Below are 17,933 nucleotides of genomic sequence, written 5' to 3' on the forward strand. Positions count from 1 at the left end.
ATATACCTTATTATCTGCATCATAGTTCTAAATAAATTGATGGTCCCTAAAGAGACATAAGTCCCTAAAGTGACAATAACTTTTAAAGAGGCAAATGGATAAAAAAATTGTGAGATTCCTGTTGACTATACTCAGGGTAATATTTTTAAAAGCGTTTGTCCTTGATAAGACCAAACACCCTAAAAGACTTCTTGAAAAAGTACACGCCTGAGATGAGGCATAAGGCCTTGAAGTGGCTAGACATAAAGAAACGTCTATAGATTTTACAAACACAAATGTGTGGAATCATAAAGAAATTATCATCAATGATGTGCTTGCGTTTACAGTAGCTAATGATATTCTAAATGATTATGATCTTGAAACTACTGATAAATATAGACAAAGGCGTGATTGGCCTCAATGAACAGAAGCCATTACAGTAGAATTGACTTCTCCAGCTAAACGTGAAGTTTATTGACCTGTAGTTTAGACACATGAAGACATCAATCCTGTTGGATATAAATGAGTATTTGTGAGGAAACGTAATGAACGTAATAAAATTATTAGATACAAAGCATGACTAGTTGTACAAAGTCTCCTATAGATGATATTGATTATGAGAATATGTATTCTCTTCTGATGGGTACCATTTTGTTTTGATTTTTAATCAACTTAGTAATCTAAAAAAGACTTAACATGCATATCATAGATATAGTGATTATATATCTGTATAGGTCACTTGATGGCTGATGCTAATATTTACATAAAAATCTTTAAAATTTTCAAAATGCTTGAAGCATTTAAATTAAAGGATTGTAATATGTGTTCAATTAGACTACAGTGATCCTTATCCAAATTGAAACAATTTGGACGCATTTGAGGGAATATTAATTAAAGAAGGAGATAAAAATGATCTTATTTACCCATATGCATTCATCATAAAATCTAAATTTAGATTTGCAATTATAGCATTTTATGTTAGTGACATGAACTTAATTGGAACTCCTGAAGAGCTCATAAAAACTACTAAAGATTTAAAGAAATCTGTGTTCAATAAAACTACAATGATCTTTATCTAAATTGAAACAATTTGGATGCATTTGAGGGAATATTTAATTAAAGGAGGACATAAAAATGATCCTATTTACCTATATGCAGTTATTAAAAAAACTAAATTAGGATTTGCAATTGTAGCATTTTATATTGATGACATGAACTTAATTGGAACTCTTGAAGAGCTCTTAAAAACCTCTGAGATTTTTTTAAAAAAAATTTGAAATGAAAATCATGAACTACATCCAACTGGTTCTCAATCATTCCTAGAAATGAATGTAAATAAAATAATCAATAATGGACGTAATGAATAACATATAACACCCCCTTCCCCTTGTTCTATATAAAGCCACGAAATGAATAAGAATAATGAATTTTTAGCTGCTGAGATTTTTATATTTACTCTGGCCTTCTCTCTTTTTTTATGCCACTCTTTAGTGTTGCCATATGTAAATTTATAACATAAGCAAACTTCTTGTTTTTTTTTTTTAATTTTAATTAGCAAATTCTAATAAAATGGTTAAATTGGTCAAATTAGATTGTCGGTCACATCAGGCTCAAATAATATACTTAAGACGAGGGATGACAAAAAATTTTGGGTCTGACCCTTAACCGCAATGATCCTGAAGATCCAGATCCAGAAAGATCCTTAACCGCAGATTAAAAAATGCAGACTTAGATGGTAATATTAAAGATTTGTACATATCCGGATCGAGATACAGATACAAATATCTTTACATGAAAGTTGTACATCTACAAAGCTAGATATTTGGATCCACGTATCTTTTAGTTCAAATATTATTTATTAAATTAAAAGTAAGCTAGAAAAAATATAAGTTAAATGATTTAAATAAAAAAGAAATCAGTTTCTTATATAAACTAATAAAAGTTTTTAACTTCTTTTCACGTTCGAAATTTCCAACGAGGAAAAACTATGAGACCGTATAAAAACATGAAAATGATGGAGTCTTTGATTTTCTCCAAGTTAAGTTTAATTTGAGCTTTACTTTTTGGCAAATGAAACAATCATCAGACCAATTCAATCAATTGTGAGTTATGAGCCACATCATGGTTATATTTAACTTTAGAGGTATTGTCGTACCAATGAATTGAAGGGAACAAATCTCTGGATAGGTGTTCTTAATTACAGATGCAAGTATGTAATTACGTATTGTTCTACGGTTCCGAAGAATATTACTGTTCAACAAAAAATGACAAAGAATCTTAAGAAAAAGATGCATGCCATAATAATAAGGGAGTTGCTACCTTACGTTTAATGTAAAATATAGCTCTCCATGTGACAATAAATCTTAATAAAACCCATTGTTCAGCTGTGTAAGAGGAAACGTAAAATAGGCAAATCCTAATGATAAAAACAATGTCACATAGATAAAAAAATAACAATATTTTTGTTACCATTATACCAAATTTGTTGGTTCAAATTTCAAGTCACGAGCAAAAATATAGTGGCACCTCACTCCTCTTTTTTTGATAAGACGTCATTGTCCATTCAGGGACATGGTGTTAACTTAGTCTACGAAAAAAACAATGTCAATACGTTGTACGAATGAGTGTGGGGTACGGGTCGGCGATATGACAGTCCAATATAAACACAACACAAGACTGTAAGTTCATTTCCTAATCTTGTCGGGTTTAAGTTCAAAGTTTTATTGAATTCAAAAAAAGAAAAATTTAATGTTTTATTCCAATATGTCAGCCTAATTATTACGCGATTTAATATTAGATTAATTATAATACATTGACTTGATATTTATTTTAGTATAAATATGTTATATTTGTCATAATTTAAAATTTGTTTTTGAGAAAACCACGGTGAATCTGGGGCCGTAATAGGTGGGGATATTTTCACCTTATTGTCCCCTCTGACCATGTAAACCAACTCGACTTAGGAAAACATATTTATAATAAGCTTAAATTACTTTAATAAATATGAATAACAATAAAAGTTTTACAATTAATCTGTTAAATCATTCTTATAACTATTTTCTTACATAGGTTTCTTTGATCATTTAAGTTAACATAAGTTTTAATTGACTGTATTTTACTCTTATGACATATAATAAACAAATTGCCCAATAAATATATATTCATAGTTTATATTGATAGTTTAGATAGTTAATTTTTTGAATTATAACTAATATTTTTAAATAAAATCTAATAATTTTCAATACCCTACATGTAAATTACACAAACTTGACAGTCGAATAATTTACATGATTAGTATTATACCATAAGGACATTATATTAGTTTAATTAAAGATTAATAATCGTACTAATAAAATAGTATTGACACATCAAGATTATTGTTTTCATAATCTTGTGATTAATATATCAAACAAAACTTTTTTTTAAATTCTTTTGGGATTAATTATCAAAATCTCTCTTGTAAAATTATTTGAACTAGAGTCATCTAATCTCGCTTAAAGTGTTGTTTAAATTATTTAATTAATTAATTAATTATCATTTAAATTAATTATCAAAATCTAACATGCTTTGATTAGAGCACAATATAATTACATTGATTTAGTTCGGTACTAAAATGATATTTAGTGTTTATTTATATTATCATTTTGTTTTTTTTTATCATGCTCTATTAATTGGTATAAGAACAACAATTATCTTAAAAGTTACAATATTAGTAAGCTGGCTCTAATTAACCTCGCCCTTAAAATAATTTGAATATCTTATAGCTCCACCATTAATGACAAAAATAATATTAATTTAAACTATTCTTCATGAAACATTGAAACCCCAAACCCGAGTGTGGCAGTGTTACAATTTCCCTCTTCAAACCCCAAATCAATTGGGTTTTCATTCCTCTTGCTCACAAATTCCTTTTTCTTTTCTTTCTTTTCTTTTTTATTTTCTCTCCTCTTATTTTTCTGATTCTTATTACTCTCTCATACTTGATTAAAACAAATTTCATTATCATTGTTATTTATTTCTAATTTTCAACTCCCGACAGGAACGAAAAATCTTTTGTAAAATAACATTAAGTTGCTCACTCGAAAATAAGCGAAATAAAAATTTTAATTAAAAACAAGTATCAATTATTATTTTTTATAATATATAAACTATTAGTTAAGATAACCTTAATTAAAACTATTCTAAATTGTTCAATTTCATGAACACACTTCACTCATCTTTTTGATGGCTTTGCTAATAATTAATGGCGTTTGAAAGCTAATACGATGATCGCTCTTCATGAACAACTTAATTTATTGTACTATAAACACCAATTAAAGCTTGCAATTTTCTCCAATGAAAATCGACTTCTAAAGGGTGCCAATAGTCCAACACATATGTGAATGCTTTTAAATTTTAGATAATTTTGCGTAGATCAATTGGTATGTGATTGTTCGAGCTTAACCAAGGTTCTCGGTTCGGGACTTGGGAATGCAGCTGCGTTAAATACTTGTTGGGAGAGTTTTGCCGCCCTAGTAGTTCTACCCAGCTCAAATCTGAATTAGTCAGGGACTAATGTGGCCTTTGAATGTCAGATGGTTTAATACACCAAAAATAAATAAATAAATCATCTTTGAAGATAGACTCAATGATAACATGGAAATGAAGCCCTTGATTTTCTCTAACTTAAGCTTTGAGCTTTACTTTTTCGCATATGAAACAGGCAATCAATCATCATGAGATCAATTCAAGCAATTAATTGTAGGGAACAAATCTCTCGCTAGAGTCATGGTTCTTTGGTTCATAGTAATTAAGTTGTGATTCCTAGGGCTCAAATTAAGTTGATTTTGATAAGATATGACCGTCATCCAACCACACATGCTCTTGACTTTTTGTTACGGACAAAACAATATGTATCAATAATTGTGAAATGGAAAATTAACAAGAGAATAGCCATTGAATTTAATAATTCGACGTATCATAGAGTGATAGTTACGTTCAATTAATGTATGTATGTTATGTGTATATTTATTTTTTTAAAATGACATTAATTAAATGTAATGTAGCACTTTTGGTGTACTTTAAAATTTCTCCAATCATAAAAGGATCTGAATCGAATAAAGTAATTAATAATAATAGAGCCAAAAACAAATTTATACACACTTATTGTACCAAGTAGTTCCGACTCTATCATTAATTAAAGTAATACACTCTTGTTGCCATCATTTACTAAGGGTCAAGTCAAGTCTTCTTTCATTTTTCCACGCAGAATTCAATTCCCATCCTCTTATAAAAAAATAAAAATCATAAATTTTGCAACCAATTCTCCAAATTAATCGTTTTTCACTCTCAAATTAAAGCAGCTATTGCTGAATTTCTTCAGCAAAAGTGGGGAGGGAAAAAAAAAAAAAAGATGTTTCATCGTCTTCTTTTTCTTTCACTTACTGCACTTGCCCTCGTAAGCGCTCTTGCTTCTGGAGCCATCTTGCCAGAAAATGAAGGTCTACTAGCTAGAGAGAAAGAAAGAAAGTCTGTGCAATTATACATCATTTTTATTTTATTAACCTCTCTGAAAAGAGGGAACTTATATTTAAATATATGCTGTTGTAAAATCCGGATTAACTTTACAGCCAAATATGCAAGATGTCCGAACTTAAGTACTATTATATATATAAGTAAATTTAATCCGGAGGACATAATGGTTTCAAACTTGCTAATTTTTTTTTTTTTTGAAGGCTGATACTTGTTACTTTACACAAACACACACACACACACATATATATATATGTATGTATGCATGTAAACTGATATGCATACTGATATTGTTGAACGCTATCAGTTAAACTTAGCCGTACGTGTTTGTAACAATTTGATGCATGCAGTACAAGCTTTAAAAGATATAGCCAATACGCTAGGGAAGAAGGACTGGAACTTCAGCGTAGATCCATGCAGTGGAGAAGAGGGATGGGCTGAGATTCCAGAAGAGAATGCTGTCACCTGCAATTGCTCCTTCTCTAACGGCACCGTTTGCCATGTTTTCCGTATGTACGTACATTTCTATGTCCCCATCTCTATCTCATAAAGCTTTTTGCGCGGATTTAGATTCAGTAATACACAATTAATAGTTAGACAAGAATATAACACTAATTACATTTTAATCATTTATTCTGTACGTATGAAGAGTTGAGTACAGATCGGCTCAATATTAAACATAAATTCTTTTGCAAACAGTAATTAATAATAGAAAAAACGACATATACACCCTATTAAACCACAACGTTTTAAAATAGTACAGTGAGCTTTTTTACATTTTTTTTATTTTTATTTTTTTTAGAGGCAAGGACACAGCACAGAAGATAATTTGTCGAACCATGTAAAAAAATTTGCGTTCGTTAACTCCGCTTTTACTTGCCTCATTTGTTACCGTCCTATATTTATTTGGAGGGTCCGGCTCAGTCACTGATTCTGTTAGTAACAGTCCACTAGCTGAACCGTTGGATTTAGAGACAGAAATCTAATGCTAGTAATAAATTATCAAAGCAAAAGTGCAACCGGATGGAAAGGTTTCATAAAAAGAAATAACTTACTTTTCTCTTCCTCCCTATTATTACTCCACGCTTCGTTTTTTTTCTTAAATCTCATTACGTCATTTTGCAGTTCCTTATGACAACCCAGATTATGCATACTAAAAGTCAAACCAAACATCTCCATGGGCACCCTAAAACGACCTTTTCATCGTGGGCAATTTTTTTCCTTTGGCCATCGAAATGATGCAAATTCCAATATTAAGCACAAAAATTTTACAACCGAAATTGTATTTGCAAAATTCATGCAAGAAACTATCAAGCCTGTTAGTGTTGAAATTAAAATTCCATGTATCAAATTCTCAATGTACCAAAAAATTATTTTAAACTTCTTGTTATTAGGAAATATGTCTCTTTTTTTAATAAAGATTTCCTATGATATTTTTCTCTTTAGGAGAATTTCTATTTAAATAATAAGTAATTTTTCCTTTGAGACTCAACTTATTCAAGGAATAGTACAACTTACATAAGAAACTGAATACTTTTTCTATAAGAAATAATTACTATGTATGAGTAGGTTAGGTTCACTTTTGGTATAATATAACAATCAATTTCTCTGTAAAGTGTATAGTTTCTAATGTGAGAGAAACAATAGGTCTATTAAGAGATTATGCTATATTGGAGCTTTTGATACGAGGAAAATACTATACAAATTGTAATAACTTTTCACATAGTGAATTTTTCTCTCGTCGTCTTTAGCGACCATGTTTTTCTCAAGTATAGATTTTTTTACGTAAATTCTCGTGTTGTGTAATTGATTTTATTCTCTATCTATTTTCTATTTATCCTTTATTTGATATTTTCACTTACTAGATCTTGGATGTAATTAAAATTCCCTATCACGTGTATTGTTAATAACAACAATATTATTATGTGAGATATATTAAAAAAATATAAGTGTTTTACACATACATATGAGAACACTTTTAATTAATAAATTTTTGTTTTAATAGTGAAAAATTAATTATAACTCATGTATTTCTTTTTCTTATAGCAATATTATCTAATGTGAGGCAAATTAAGGTAAGTGGCTACCTTTGGAAGACAAAATAAGGGGCAAACTAGACTAAATTGTGTGATTATTACTCTAATACTTCCACATTCGGATTGTTAATTGGTTATCCCTACTTGTCCAATAATAAGAATTTATTCCAAATTCCTAAGATCGGAGGCTGACCTAAGCCTGTAAAATTTCGTTTATATTCCTTAGTATTTTTATATAATAATAGATTTTTTATTTTATTTTCAAATATATCCCCAATTCAACTATTTCTTTTTCAAATAGAATTAGAGAGTTGTTTTATAAAATAATTACGTCATTTATCTATGGAATAAATTGAATTAATTAGGGGTCTAAAATCATAGCACTACTTTAATTTATTATAAAAAAAAGCTATGATTTTGCCTACTAGAAAAATATATATATGTCAATATATACATTATAACATTATCACTAGTATTAGAAAGTTATAGAATAATATATTAAAAATTAATAATATTTTCATAATTTCATTGTTTATTTCCTTCATAATCATACTTTTCTTTTCTTTTCATTAAATCAAATTTCTCAAATATATCACATTCTCTATCACTAAAATAAAAAAGTTCATAAATAATTTTTTAAATTTAATAATTTACATATAAGCTTATTTGTTGTATTTATTGTCATTCTTTTATTAAATATAGGCGTTTAACTAAGAGTTTTGACATGGTGTTGCTTGATATATATGTTGTTTTTGCTTTAGTACATGAATAGATATTTATACAAATATTTACCATAAATTTAGCCCAATGTAATAAAAAGTCCTAGGTTTGCCCCGGTATAAGATAAGTTGCCACCATGTTTCGTAGACATGAATGAGGGTGTTGGTTAGAGTCCCATAGATATGCCATGGGAGTCAAACCCATGTATAAAATGGTAGGAATAAATTATTTTTCCTACAAATATAGGTAGAGTATAGCAGATACATACTCCTAATTATTAGTGGAAGCATATATCTAAGCTGCACTACAATAAAAATTAATGTAGATTAGTCTCAATAGATATTAATTGCAAATATCCATAGATTCATTGTAAAATATTATAGTACTAAAAAAAATCATAAAATAAATTGTCTCATGATTACCGATAAAATTACTTGATATTACACTATAAAATATTTATTTACATAAAAATGTTTATTTTCATTACTCATTTACAAGAAAAAAAGAATTATAAATGAATTAAAAAATATTTTAAAGTTAATTTATAAAATTGAATAAACTAGTTAATGAGAGTTATACGGTCTTAATTATTATATATGGGTAGGGTTTTCTAAATTTAAAATGTCGACAGAAGGGATTTGATTTTTCATCCATTCTATCTATGTACATCATAATTAGTTATTCACTAATCATATTAAATAGTCAATAATTGAGATAAATCATCTTCTTTATCAAATTTAAAAAATATAAATATCTTGACATAGATAATTAAAAAGATATGTTGACGAAGAGTTCAAATTTTTTGTCCTCTTACCTTTTAACGCATTAACGAGGAGGGAGTTTCATTTTTCCAATTCGTTTGACCTCGTGAAATTTTGCAACTGGGTAGGAACCGGCAAAACCCGTTAATTTTCAATATCCTTTACACACGTGGCAAAATCTTATAAATGCACATGTCTTTTTCAATGTCTGTTTGTTACATAGCAATTTTTATAGTTTGCGGGGGGGCCAAATGATGATGGTGCGGCTCCAATCTCGAAAGAAGACTTATGCGATATTTATGCAAATAAGGAGAAAATTATGGTGCAACAGTGGTACTGTGTTACTGTTACACCTAGTCGTCGGATCCTAATGAATTCATCGATTTAAGTGAATTTAACGACTGAATGCAACGGTAGCATGATACTACCGTTACACTGTAAACGGACCCTGCAAACAAATATATTATCATTTTTCTCTTTTGCTGGGGGGGGGGGGTTTAGGAGGTATTTTTGAGCAAAATTAGTTGCACTAATTTTCAGTCTGACAAAAAAACAGGCTGAGAAATGGTGCCACTAAATACGTTTCTTGTTTTTCATTTCTGGAAACAGAAAACGGTAAACCAAAAACGGTACCAAATCAAAGTAACCAAACACCCCTGCATTATTTGTTTGTTTATCTATATTACACACTTGCCTTTTTTAAGTAAATACATAAATCAAATCTCATACTTTTCATCTCAAACAGAGTTCTGAAGGAGCAGAATCTCACGGGAGTTCTCCCACCAAAATTGGCCGAACTGACTTTCCTCCAAGATATGTAAGCACTTCTCCATTCCAATTTTACCCTTCATTAACTGTAAATTTTTCCATTAGACATTTACATATGTTCATTTTGTTATATATATAATTAACGAAATTAATTAACTGTCTGACATGAACAGTGATCTCACTCTCAACTACCTTAGTGGCACTATCCCCTCACAATGGGCCTCTCTGCCACTTCTTAATATGTATGTCATACTTTTTCTTTTCTTTATTATATAGTGTACTTATGAAAATTCTCTAATGCGGAGGGTTTTTGCTGGGTCTTACTAATAAGTCATTTCATTTGTAACTTACATCAATTCAAAATCAGTTATTAATCAAAATGAAAAGTTTGTTATCAAACACTTAGGGGTCTTGAGAAACTAATTTTGAGTCAACTGTAAGTTACAAAAAAATAACTTAGCAGCTGTCTATTTTTTGCTAAATCATATATAAGTAACTACGGGAGATTGATAACATATATAATAAAGAATTTGAGATGAACCTTTAATATTTTTTTAAACCCTTACTTATCAACTAAATCTTTTAAATTAAATATTTTTTAAAATATAGTATCAGAGTTAATGTCTCATTCATCCCACCTGCAACATCCTTCAATTCGTAGCTCAATTTCTGGTTATCATGCTTCATGAATGTAAACGTGATGTTTATTTTAAATTTAGATGAACGGAAGATATTTTACATTTAAACTAACACATATGGGATTCTTGTTTCAGTTCCCTCATAGCAAACCGGCTAAAGGGTCCAATCCCAAAATATTTAGCAAATATTTCCACACTTGTCAATCTGTGAGTTTTTATTTTTGCATCTCTTTTTCCCCCTTCGATTTTAGAAAGATATTAATCTTGTTTTAATCGATTCTTTTATGTTCGGCAAAATGAATAGGACCGTCCAATACAATCAGTTTTCAGGAGAACTGCCTGAGGAGCTTGGTAGTCTACTCAACCTTGAAAAATTGTAAGGCATACGTGATTCATATAAATTTTTAGGACCCTTTTATTCAAAATCAAAATCCTGAAGAAAAAACTTACATTTACTTGATTGATAACTCGGCTCGTTATTGCTCTTGTTACAGACATCTTAGTTCAAATAATTTTACTGGGGAGTTGCCTAAAACATTTGCTAAGTTGACGAATATGAAGGATTTGTAAGCTTTTGATTTTTCTTACTCTTTCATAGTCTTCTTTCTTCAATTTGGATTCAGTGCTGACCTCAGCTATGCTGCTTTTTGAACAATTTAGCATCTTGCGTGTGCTTAAAACAGTACATGGTTATTAATTTATTTATTTTTTCTTTTGTTATCCCAAATGATGCAGTCGAATTAGTGATAACCAATTCACAGGACAAATACCTAGTTTTATTCAGAACTGGACAAAGCTTGAAAAACTGTAAGAGCTATTTTTTTTCCCTTAATTTATTATTTATTAACAATAATTATGCGTATGGTGACTAATAAAATAAATATTACATGTATCAACAGATTCATTCAGCCAAGCGGTTTGGCTGGGCCAATTCCTTCAGGCATTTTTTCTCTGGAAAATTTAACTGACTTGTACGGTTTTTCTATTTTTGTTACCTCATGTGCATAATGTATTTGACTGATACTAGGCTTATTGGTTTTTGTTGAATTTCACTATGCAGGAGAATTAGTGACCTGAATGGACCTGAAGCAACTTTTCCACAACTTGGTAATATGAAGATGACGAAATTGTAAGTACCCAATTCACAGAAATTTTCTTCATCTTTTGGCTTGTCGAAAAATCTCTTAATGTTTGATCTTGTCGTTGCAGGATATTGAGGAATTGCAATATCACAGGAGAGCTGCCTCGTTATCTTGGGAAAATGACAAAATTGAAAGTCTTGTTAGTACAAACGTTCATTCTTCTCTGAAGGTATACATTTGGGGAAATTTCAGTTTATCTAATATTTGTAATTCTTTTATGAATTTTCTTTCAGGGATCTCAGCTTTAACAGACTAAGGGGACAAATTCCAAGCAACTTCGATGATCTATATGATGTGGATTACATGTAAGCATCTTTTTTTCTTATTCCAAATTTCCCTCCTGTAAGCGTGGGTTGTTTGACGTACTTCTTTTACTACTTTGTTATTATATTTTGCTATAGATACTTCGCCGGAAATTTGCTAACTGGAGCAATACCTCCTTGGATGCTTGAAAGAGGAGACAAAATGTAAGCTTCTCCTTCGCACTCTTGGTGCAACGTTTTGGAAACGATGAATCACATAAAACTTTCTATTTGCAGAGATCTTTCATATAATAATTTCACTGATGGAAGCGCAGAGTCGAGCTGCCAAAAGCGAAGCGTGTAAGAATACTATCAATTGAAGCTTTTAAGCACCTCCATCAATAAACTATCTTCAATACACTGACTAAGCTTTACATTTTGTGCAATTCTCCAGGAACTTGTTTGCCAGCTTCTCTAAGGGCAATACTCTTAAGTTTTCAGTTCACCATCTAGTTATAACATATTTAATTTAATTGGGTATTGGCATTGTCTGGATGTATATTGCTCTGGCAAGTTGATCAAAATTCGATTATATGTTATGCTGTTATGATGCTGACCATTACGTTACATCTTTTCAGCACTGGAATTGTATCATGCTTGAGAAGCGTCCAATGCCCAAAAAGTAAGTCAGGATCTGAAATATTCTTTCATAAATACATTGAATTTTCCTGACGAGCAAAATTTTATAATTGACAAAAACATGGAAAAGACCAGTTAATTTCCCGCAGCTCCTATCTTCCTTAGTATACTAAATGTTTGTCACATTTTTTTTTATGTTGGCTTCCAATTTGAAGCAATTCCTTTAAACCCAAAACTTTGACTACCTTGGACAACAACGCTACGCTAACTCATCTGCTGCTAAAATTCATTGGTTGGCTTTTAAAAGTTTTTACTTGTACACTGGATGCTCACTGTTCTTTTTGTTCTAGCTTACTACTCTCTCCATATAAACTGTGGTGGGAAACAAGTGACTGCCAATGGAAATACGACATTTGAAGAGGATACGTCTGAGGCAGGGCCTTCAACATTTAGCCAGAGTGGAACAAATTGGGTGCTTAGCAGCACTGGTCACTTCTTGGAAAATGGTCTCAAACTCGGCCCTTATATTCAGACAAACACGTCTAGACTTTTGATGAACGATTATCAATTATACACAACGGCCCGGCTTTCTGCCATATCTCTAACTTACTACGGATTCTGTCTGGGGAATGGAAAATACACAGTCAATCTTCACTTTGCAGAGATACTGTTCACTGATGACAAAAATTTTAGCAGTTTTGGAAAGCGCATATTTGATGTTTACATTCAGGTGACTAATGCTTAATACTACCTCACCACCCCCAATTAATCACGGTTGATATTACATCTTTTCTTGAATATTGAGCTAGCAAATCTTTTCCAGTTCAGCCTTATGTAGATTTTAATTTCCGTTGGGATTCAGAAAGCTGTTACACAACAAGCTTTTTCAGTTGGGATTCAGTAATGCACACATAATTACTCTCATGGATTCGCTTTTGGATTTCACAAAAACTTCTTTAAAAAAAAACGAATGTAATAGATATTCTCCATCTTGGATTTTACTTTAACTTGCATAGAAATTTAAGTTAATTGGAAATATGGTTCCAGGGGAAGCGTGTGCTGAAGGATTTCAACATTGAGAATGAAGCTGGCGGCGTTGGTAAAGCAATTGGAAAACAATTTTCGGCGGCCGTGACCAACGGGACCATGGAGATCCGTCTCTATTGGGCTGGGAAAGGGACAACTGAAATTCCTGTTAAAGGAGTTTATGGTCCTCTCATATCAGCTATTTCCCTTCACAATCCAGGTAGGTTTAATACTAACCCAAGGCTTCTCTCATCCAATTTGATACTTTCCCATTTCGTAAGTGCCTTGGATTTTACAAATTCCCAAAGGTTATTTCTACAGGAATTCCTTGTATTTAAGTTATTTTCAAGTAGATAACCCTCACATTGGAGATATGTGTAACTTCCTGTGTGAAGCAGATTTCATACCCCCGTCAGGAAATGGAAGCAATAGTATATCAGTAGGCACCGCGTTTGGAATCGCAGTGGCTGCAGCAATTTTGATAATCCTAGTTGTGGTGGGTATCCTTCAGTGGAAGGGCTGTTTTCGACCACAAAATACACTGGAACGAGGTAGTGTACTGATAAATTAACGGAATATTCCTTACAAATAAATAATTCTCTAATTCAAGTCTTTAAAAGATTATGCAAATCATGATATCTTCATTTTACAGATCATTTTGTTATGCTTATGTTTCATTTTTATTAACCCAGTAATTTCTTCCACAGAGCTGAGGGGTGTAGACTTGCAAATTAAAGCTGCCACCAACAACTTTGCTACTGATAACAACATTGGAGAAGGCGGTTTTGGCCCTGTTTACAAGGTGTGTTTTGCGCGATAAACAATTCCTTTCCATTTTACAAATCTGACTGCATTTCTTAAAAATGCAGGGACTTTTGGCAGATGGCACAGCGATTGCAGTCAAGCAACTTTCTTCCAAATCAAAGCAAGGAAATCGAGAATTCATTAATGAGATTGGCATGATTTCTGCTTTGCAACACCCTAATCTTGTAAAGCTTTATGGATGTTGCATTGAAGGAAATCAATTGTTGCTTATATATGAGTACTTGGAAAACAACAGCCTTGCTCGAGCTTTGTTTGGTATATACTTCAACTATAAATTATTAGTTCAACATAAATCATACGTACGTATAAATGTGGTACTAGATTCTAATTATTTATATTCTTTCTTGAATGATTTGAATGTCCTAAAGAGCATCGGTTGAAGTTGGATTGGCCAACAAGGCGCAGGATTTGCCTCGGCATAGCAAGAGGTTTAGCTTATCTGCATGGAGAATCAAGGATAAAGGTTGTGCATAGAGACATTAAAGCAACTAATGTGCTTCTTGACAAGGACCTGAACTCTAAAATATCCGACTTTGGTTTGGCCAAGCTTGACGAAGAAGAAAACACCCACATAAGCACCCGAGTTGCCGGAACAATGTGAGTTGCTGCATACTCATCAATGTTTTCAATTTTTCTTCTCATACAATATCAATTTAATAATCCAATTCATGACCTTGCAGTGGATATATGGCACCAGAATATGCAATGCGGGGCCATTTAACAGAGAAAGCAGATGTCTATAGTTTCGGAATTGTTGCCTTAGAAATTGTCAGCGGTAGAAGCAACGTTACAAAGGAGGATATGTTTTATCTTCTAGATTGGGTAATATTAGGCTCCTACAGTTTATTGATTTGCATTTTTGATCTTGAATTTATCTCCGAACAAATATATGTTTTTTCAACTTCTTTTCAATCAGGCGCTTGTATTAAAAGAGCAAGGAAAATTAATGGAGCTAGTTGATACAAATCCGGGTTCAAATTTTGACAAAGAACAAGTGATGGTGATGATCAATGTAGCTCTGCTGTGTGCCAACGCTTCTCCTACGATTAGGCCTTCGATGTCTTCGGTTTTACGCATGCTCGAATGCGGTGTTGATGTTCTAGATTTAGTCTCTGATTCAAGTGTCTCAGACATCGATGAAACCAAGGCAGAAGCAATGAGGAAATATTACCAATTCTGCGTAGAAAACACTGCAAGTACTACACAAAGCACGTCGTCAATTTATGGGCCGCCTCCAGGTTCTTCTACAGCTGGAGTTGACCTCCATCCATTCAGTGTGGATTCTGATCGATTATTGGAATAACCAGATTAGAGAATTATGCTAGAATGTTGTGTGTATATTTTCTTCTCATTTTGTTTTCCTTTCTTTTTTCTGAACATAAATGTTGAGACATTCAGCATATAATTACTAAGGCACGGTTTCATACTGTGTGGTGTTGTGGTTTTAGGACTATAGTCATTTTGAAATGGCAGCTATAATACTATTAAATTGCTGGTGCCTGGTAGCTAGCGTTTTGTTTATCAACCGCCATTTAACTGAACAAACACTAACATAACTTTTCACTCAGAATAATTCTAGAAAGGGTAAATTTCACATTACCCTCTTCGTAAAATGACAATTTTCATAATATCATCCAAACAATTGTAAACTTTAACTAATTCTCATTTTTATCCAAAAGATAAGGGAAAATTTGTGGTGTGTTGATGAAATTTTTTTGTCTTTTTAAAAAAAGTGGGGGATAAATTAAGATTTACAATCATTTAAAAATATTATAAAAGTTATCATTCGACGAATAGTAATATGAAATTAACCTTTCCAGAGATGAAGTTATACAATCAATTCAGTTCTTACTACTAAATTGTCAACGTTGTTAAGGGTGGAAAGTCAGGGGGAAAGTTAAACAATATTGATGCAAACAAAACAATTAATGGTCAATCAAATAATTGATAGTGTCCATCTTCTTTATTGATTAAGAAAGATTGTTTGTAAATTAACATAAACATTAATTGACTCAATCTTTACTAATCAATCATTATTCCCAAATAATGTTAATTATATCATTTCTTTTTTCATATTTTAAATACTTGTATAAATTAAGCCTTTGTGCTCATAAATTAATCAGAGTAAGATTTATTTTCTTTAGAAAGTTTTCAGAATATAATAAATAAAAAAATAACTTTAAAGTTTTTAATAAATACAAATAATATAATATAAATAATTTAAATTGTCTAGTAGAATAATAATATTTAAAAACTTTAATATTTAAAAAATATAAATTATTATATTTATTTTAATAATATATATTGGACTTTATTATAAAGATTTAAAATAAAATCTTTGGTTAAATATATTTAACAATTAATAAAATATATCTCATTATTAATAATATCAAAATTATTTTATATAATATTCGAAATAAAAAAATTTATTTATGTAATTATTTTAATACTAAGTTTCTATTTATTTAAAATTAACTTTAATGTAATAAAATATGTCTAATAGATTGTAAAATATTAAAATATTTTTAAAGGGTAAAATTATTTTAAAATGTACATATTATTACATTTAATTTAATATTATATTTCTATTTTTATAAATGATTAAAGTCAATTTTTTTAAATTAGTAGAGTCAAAAAGTATTATGATATAAAGGAGGTATGAGTTTTTTTTTTTTATTGAAAACTTGATTAGCTGTGTGAAAATTTTCTCCTACAGGTTGTAGCTATCCATTTTCCTACTATATATGTAAAAAATGGAGGCTTGTTTCAAACTTTTAAATGTCTTTGAAGATAGACTTGATAAAAACACATAAAGAAGAAGCCTAAGATTTCCTCCAAGGTAAGCTTTGAGCTTAACTTTTTGGCATATGAAATAAACAATCGTCAGATAATTTCAATACCACTTTGTTGTTACCTTGAGAGAAATTATCGCACCAATGAATTGGAAGGAAAAAATCTTTGGTTAAGTTTTCTTATAGCTATAAACTAGGTGGTGTTCAATACTTGTTTTAGAAATTGTATCTAAATTAAGATAGATTTATGATTAAAATAGACCTTTCGAAGTCATCAGTATAATTAAAAGCAAAGCCCAAAGATACAGGGCAAACAGAGAGATCCTAGGAGTAAATTCCTCATATATTAAAATTGCACCTCTTTTCGCTTAATTTGATTTTGACCTGCGTGGTACATAATGGTTTTCTCTCTATCCATATCAGCAGTTCGATTCCAGAACCTCTTGTTTTTAACACAAAAATTTTATTATCTCAACTAAATAACACTTACATCAAGGCCAGCTATGCTTCTGCATGATTAATGGACATGTTGTCGTATATACAGCAGAGTACCAAAGTGATCCCACGTCATTTAAATTATTAAATATGCAAGAAATTGAAAGACGAAACTTCATATGTCACGTCAAAGGAATTTTCTTTTCCTTTCTTTCTAATAATTACTGCAACAGTAATGCCTATGAAAGTGACGCACCAACTAGCAATCAACTAAATTTGGAAAAATGTGGAAACTTAACTACGCTAATAAGGTGCTAATTAAATGAAGAAGAAGAAAATTATATGATGCATGGTGGGCAAGAATGAAAACTATTGTGCATGACTCGCACGTTATTATGTATATTTGGGGAGATGAGCCT

The 17,933-nt window shown here is 30.8% G+C and overlaps 1 pseudogene; it reads left to right on the forward strand.

The window, feature by feature from the left end:
- Positions 1–5,163: 5,163 nt before the first annotated feature.
- LOC102622860 (probable leucine-rich repeat receptor-like serine/threonine-protein kinase At3g14840) lies at positions 5,164–15,714 on the forward strand (annotated as a pseudogene).
- The last annotated feature ends 2,219 nt before the right edge of the window (positions 15,715–17,933 follow it).

This window comes from Citrus sinensis, chromosome 3 (assembly GCF_022201045.2).
Source record: "Citrus sinensis cultivar Valencia sweet orange chromosome 3, DVS_A1.0, whole genome shotgun sequence".
Classification (NCBI taxonomy): Eukaryota; Viridiplantae; Streptophyta; class Magnoliopsida; order Sapindales; family Rutaceae; genus Citrus; species Citrus sinensis.